Here is a 7,044-nt window from a genome sequence, read left to right on the forward strand (position 1 = left end):
AACTAAAGCCTGTTCTCTCTAGCCAAAGGACTAGGAAAGGGGCATCCTAGCAAGACAGAAAAAAATTTATGGCAATGGTTCTACACCAGACAAATACCCTTATCCATGTCAGCAGGGGCTAGGTGGGGGCCTGGACTTCCCTCCTAATGAGCCTATACTGAGGCATCCCAATACTAGGTGGGCTGGTGTCCATGTATGCCAAGCAGAGACCTGGGACTTCCATCTCTATGAAGTAGTAATGAACTCCCCACTCTGGGCAGCCTGGATTCCACACTGACAGACTATAATGAGGTACTCCTTTCTTCTCCACTGGTGTGGGGTCAGAGGAGGCTTGATGGAGCATGAAGACTTTGATCACACAGTGTCAATGAGGCCAAATATACCCACCAGGTGTCAGTGGCAACCATGTGTTTTCTGGTTTTAAAAATACTATCCTGAGACAGGATGAGAAATGCTGATATTCACCCTTTCTAGAAAAACAGCTCTCTGGGAGCTACAGGGAGGGGTCCCTGTGCTCTGAGCTGTACCAGTCCAGAGTGGAGTTTCCATCTCACTGAGCTGGCAGGGTAGAGAGAGGGCACAGGTCTGTTTCTAATGCAGATTCTCACAATTCTTAGAGTTTTAGTAGATTTTCTTGAATAAATGTATCTTAATTTGCTGTATAGCCATAGAGCCATTTTAAGAGACCTTATTTTTTAAAAATATTTTTTCATCAGTTTCACTGGGCAGAGGCTCAGTGGAGCTCCTCATGCTTGCTGGAAAAGGAACTTGTCTCTGTATTATTTCTTACAACTGCAATATACTATTATTTAAAAAAAATTAGGTTAAAAAGAAGAAAAAACAGCATTGAAATGATGTCTTAGACTAGTTCCAGGACAGAAATTTTTGTGCAAACTCTTTTTTGGGAGGGGCTTTGAGGAGAAGGGGAATGAAGAAAAAAAAGGGCAGGTGAAGGATATGGTCTGAACTGGAAACCAGCTTCTGGTTGATTCCATGAGAGCTCTAGAACATGATTTACACTGTAGACTTGGCCCCATCTTGAGACGGGTCAGTCATTCATTATACTCAACTTGTCTCTGGAGAATGATCGCCTCTTTGGTAAGGTGGCTCATGGATGCCAAAGGCAGTTGCTTAGAGAAAAAGCCAACTATGAACAATTAGCAACCAACACTAACAGCAGGTAGGGGCTGAGCACACTCACCAGGTGAAGAGGATGTGAGTGGCACACCAAGAACATCTATTACTTCTAGATATTAATTTTTTCAGTTACTAATTTATGGAAGTAAACACTTTTTCAGGATTGGAGATGCCAAGATAAATGGGAATCAATCTGTGCCTTATTGGTGTCAAAAAAGTGATAGAAATAGCAGACTAATGTTATGGTAAATGGGCCAAAACAGGTGGATAGAACAGTCCCTTTTGTCCTTTGGCATATAACATATAAAAATACATATAAAACAATACGGATGATTTGCCAGTTCTAAGCTGCTTCCTTCCCATCAAGGAAACAAATCCAAGGCATTGTTCAACAACACATATTTTGTTTTCTCACTCATTTAACAAAGAGCTGTTGAGCACCTTGCTAGGCCATATTGTTATGAAGATAAATAAGCCAGGATCTGAGATTAAAGCTCTAACTGTGTAGTGGGAACATGGAGGAATAAATCAGCAAATGCAGAAGACTCTGGGAAGTGCTATGATAAAGGTCAATCCCTGGAACAATGGATGCCCAGGGGAGGCATTGCTTCCTGGCTGAGAGTTTGCTCATGTCCTTTGATTTCTAATTCAGTTCCCTCTCACTAAACTACAAACAGAAACACTGGAGGGAAAAGGGTTCTTGAGGAATCCCCTTGGGTTTACATTGAATCATAATCATGTTAAATACATCAGCCATCACATTATGCACTGCTAGAGTAAACTCAGTATTAAAATTTACCATGGTTATAAATAAAAACAGTGTTGTTTTACTTCCATAAATTTAACTACGCCTTCTGAAATAAATACAATTACATTTATTGGCACACATAGAATGGGTAACCTTGTGAAAATTATTCTGAAATGTTAAGTTCCTAAACCAGGGAAAAAAACTAAGGACAAGAATACGTGGAGTATTACCATAACAATTGGAAATGATTTTTATATTTACTAGCAAAACATTATGAAACATGTTCTGAAAATCTTTCTTCACAGCAGTTTGATCATATTACCTATACACCTGAACCCCTCCTGTTATTTTCCTATCAATTTAATTCAGAGAATATATTATTTAAAAAAAACATATTCAGTACAAACCAAAAATCTTTATGCTATACATTTTTTTTTTTATTTTAGTGAAAGTAGGCAATTGTACATTTAAAACAATTTCTTAGGTATTTTATATATCTCATCTACCATGTTTTCTGGTTTTAAAAATACTATTTGAAATCTTGAAAATATAAACATGTATAAATATTATAATCAGATTCTTCTAATGTTTCACTTGTATCATGCAAGCTATTAATTTGACTTAGTAATTCTTTATTAGGGTGTGGGAGTATTTTTGTCTTCCTAAGTTTATTAAAAGTACTGTTTTGTTTTTTGTTTGTTAAACAAATTTAACTAATTAAGTTTAGATAAATATCTATCTATCATTTGGTGGGAGTATATGGATGGATGGATGGATGAATAGATAGATAGATACACTGATGCAATGTATGATGTTCCTACCATTGGTAAGATTAGTCTGTTGTTTGTCATTAATTTCTTATTGAGGTATTTTACATATGTATATATCTAGTATTATATTAGCTTCAGGTTTACAACACAATGACTTGATATTCATATATTTTGCAAAACGATCACCACAATAAGTCTAGTTAACATACATCACCATACATAGTTACAAATGTTTTTTCTTGTGAGAACTGTTAAGATTTAGTCTCTTAGCAGTTTTCAAATGTGCAATACAGCATTATTAACTATTGTTACCCATGCTGTATGTTACCTCCCCATTACTTTTTATTTTATAATTGGAAGTTTATACCTTTTGACCCCCTTCACCCATTTTATCTATTCCCTACCCCCTACCTCTGGCAACTACTAATCTGTTCTCTGAATCCATAAGCTTTTTCTTTTTTTAAGATTCCAAATATAAGTGAGATCATCAGGTATGGTTCTTTCTCTGACTGATGCATTTAGCATAATATCCTCATATACCATTATGTTGTTGCAAATGGCAGGATTTCATTCTTTTTTATGGTTGAATAATATTCCATTATATATCTCCCTTACATTTTGTTTACCCACTCATTTATTGATAGACACTTAAGTTGTTTCCATATCTTGGCTATTGTAAATAATGCTGCAATGAATATGGGATTCATGTATCTTTTCAAGTTAACATTTTCATTTTCTTTGAATAAATACCCAGAAGTGGAATTGCAGAATCATACAGTAGTTTTATTTTTAATTTTTTGAGGAACCTCCATACTGTTTTCCACAGTGGCTGCACCAGTTTGCATTTCCACCAATAATGCACAATTGTTCCCTTTTCTCCACATCCTTTTTTTTTTTTTAAGATTTATTTATTTATTTGACACAGCAAGAACAGGAACACAAGAAGGGGAGTGGGAGAGGGAGAAGCAGGTTTCCTGTGGAGCAGGGAGCCTGATGCAGGGCTCGATCCCAGGACCCTGGGATCATGACCTGAGCCAAAGGCAGACGCTTAATGACTGAGCCACTCAGGTGTCCCCCCTCTTCTCCACATCCTTACCATCACTTGTTATTTCTTATCTTTGTTGATACTAGCCATTCTAACAGGTGTGAGTTGATATCTTCCACCTAGTTTTTAATTATGTATTTGTAATTTTTTTGCTATTGAATAGTGTGAGTAGTGTGAGTAATTTTTTAAATCCTATTGTCATTGGTAGGGCCACATTAGTGGCCCTAATTCTTTGTCCTTTTTGCTTCTGTGTCTTTTGCTATTTGACTTTGCAGTGCCTTTCACTGAGGGAGTATCATATATTTCCCTATCTCCTGACTTTAGATTTAGTCATATAACTTCTTGGGGCAGTGGAGATTGAAATATAATGTGTCAGTTCCAAGCCTAGGCCTTAAATAGCTTGTGTATTTCTACCTGACTTCTTGCATTTCTGTTGTTGCTATGAGGAAACAACACTAGCTCCAGGAGGAAAATGACTGAGCTAGAGGACAGAGCTGGATCAGCTGAGTTTCCCCAATTATACCTTTCAATGTCAGTCAAATATTTGCCTGCCAACCTGCAAACATGTGAGTTAGCCCAGCTGAGATTAGTAGAACCATTAATGAGGCCAGCCTGGATAAGCCATCCCATAGCCAAACCAGAATCACATTAACTAAATAAATGTTGCATGGTGTTGAAATGTTATGGTTTGTTGGTATGCTGCCTTACTGTGAAAATAGATAACTGATATATGGTCAGATTAAATGATCTCTAATAACACTATGTTTTATTGCATATTAAAGAAAATTTCTTGTTGCTTAATATATTTAAAATGTTGATAAATGTGCTGTAAAGACTTGAAAAAAGGAGAAATGGCAAAACAATAATACTAGAGGACTTATTGCTTCACTTTCAACAATGACTAGATTGTCCAGACAAGAAATCAATATGGAAATACTGGATTTAAAGTCCATGTTAGACTACAGGGATGTAACAGACATTTACAGAACGTCCCATCCAACAGAAGCAGAATAAATGTTCTTCTCAAGTACATATGGAAAAATCTCCAAAATAGATTACAAAACAAGTCAATACAATTAAGAAGATTCAGACCATATCACATATGTTTTTCTGACAACAATGGTATAAAATTAGAAATCAATTGGAAGAAAACTGGAAATTTTACAAATATATGGAGATTAAATAACACACTCCTGAGCATCAAATGGGTCAAAGAAGAAATAAAAAAAAAAAAAAAGAAAATCTTGAGACATATGAAATGGAAATACAACATACTAAAACTTATTGGGTGCAGCAAAAACAGTTCTAAGAGGGATGTTTGTAGTGATAGATGCCTATGTTAAGAAAAAAGGCAGATCTCAAATAAACAAGTTAACTTTACACCCCAAGGACCTTGAAAAAACAAACAGACTTAGCCCAAAATTAACAGAAGGAAGAAAATAACAAATATCAGAGTGGAAACAAATGAAATAGAGACTAAAAAGATGATAGAAAAGATCAATGAAACTAAGAGTTGTGTTTTTTTTTTAATTTGAAAAGATAAACAGATTAGACAAACCTTTAGCTAGACTCACCAAGAAAAAAAGAGGACTCAAATAACTAAAGTTAAAAAAGAAGAAGAGACATTAAAACTGATACCACATAAGAATTCAGGATTATAAGAAAATACTATGAACAATTACATGCCAACAAATTGGACAATCTAGAAGAAATGGATAAATTCTTAGAAACATACAACCTACAAAGACTGAATTATAATGAAATAAAAAATCTAAATAGACCAATTACTAGTAAGAAGTAGAGTTGCAGGATACAAAATCAATATACAAAACTCCATTGCATTTCTATACTCTAACAATGAACTATCAGAAAGAGAAATTAAGAAAACAATCCCATTTATAATAGCATCAAAATGAATAAAATACCTAGGAATAAATTTAACCAAGGAGGTGAAATCTGTACACTGAAAACTGTAAGACATTAATGAAAAAAACTGAAGACACACATAAATGAAAGATATTCTGTGCTCATGGATTGGAGGAATTAATATTGCTATTAGTTAATAATAAAGAATTACCTTCAGCATTCTACAGCTTCAGTGCAGTCTCTATCAACATTGTAATAGCATTTTTTTTATAGATAGAGAAAAAAATAATCCTAAAATTTGAATAGAACCATAAAAGATCCCCAATGGCCATAACAATCTTGAGAAAGAAGAACAAAGCTAGAGGTCTCAAACTATCTGATTTCAAACTATATTTCAAAGCTACAAGAATTAAAACAGTATGACAATAATATAAAAAAGACACATAGATCAATGGAACAAATGGAGATCCCAGAAATAAAACCATGTATATATGATTAATTAATTTATGACAAAGGAGCCAAGAATATACGGTGAAGAAAGGTGCTGGGAAAACTAGATAGCCACATGGAAAAAAATGAAACTGTACCTCTGTGTTATAACCTACACAAAATCAACTCAAAATGGATTAAAGACTTGAATGTAAGACTTGAAACTTTAAAACTACTAGAAGAAAACATGTGTGTAAGCTTCTTGCAGTGGTCTGGGCAATGATTTTTTTTAGATTTGACATCAAAAGCAAACCAACAAAAGCAAAAATAAACAAGGTAGACTCCAACAAATTAAAAAGCTTCTGCAAAAGAAAGGAATACATCACTAAAATGAGAAGGTAAACTACAGAATGGGGGCAAATATTTGCAAAACATATATTTGGTAAGAATTAATATCCAAGAAAATATAAAGAATTTATACAACTCAATAGTAAACACCCCCTAAGAGTCCAATTAATAAATGGGCAGAGGAACTGAACATATATTTTCCAAAGAAAATATACAAATGGACAAAAGTACATAAAAACCACTAATCAACATCACTAATAATGAGGAAAATGCGAATCAAAGCCACAGTGATATCACCTCACACGTTTTAGAATGGCTGTCATCAAAAAGACAGGAGATAAGTATTGGTGAGGATGTGGAGAAAAGTGAGCCCTTTTGCACTGTTGGGAGGAAATGTAAATTGGTAGAGCCAATATGGAAAACAGTATGGAGGTTTCCAAAAAATTTAAAAATAGACTTACCATATGATCCAGCAATCCCACTGCTGGGTATATATCCAAAGGAAATGAAAACAGGATCTCAAATAGAAATCTACATCCCCATGTCAATTGCAGCATTATTCACAATAGCCCAGACATGGAAATAACCTAAGTGTTCATTAATAGATTATATCTATATCTATATATCTCTACATCTATCTATGTATCATCTATCATCTATCTATCTATCTATCTATCTATCTATCTATCTATCTATCTATC

This window comes from Mirounga leonina, unplaced genomic scaffold (genome assembly GCF_011800145.1).
Source record: "Mirounga leonina isolate KUSES-001 unplaced genomic scaffold, KU_Mleo_1.0 Mir_115, whole genome shotgun sequence".
Lineage (NCBI taxonomy): Eukaryota > Metazoa > Chordata > Mammalia > Carnivora > Phocidae > Mirounga > Mirounga leonina.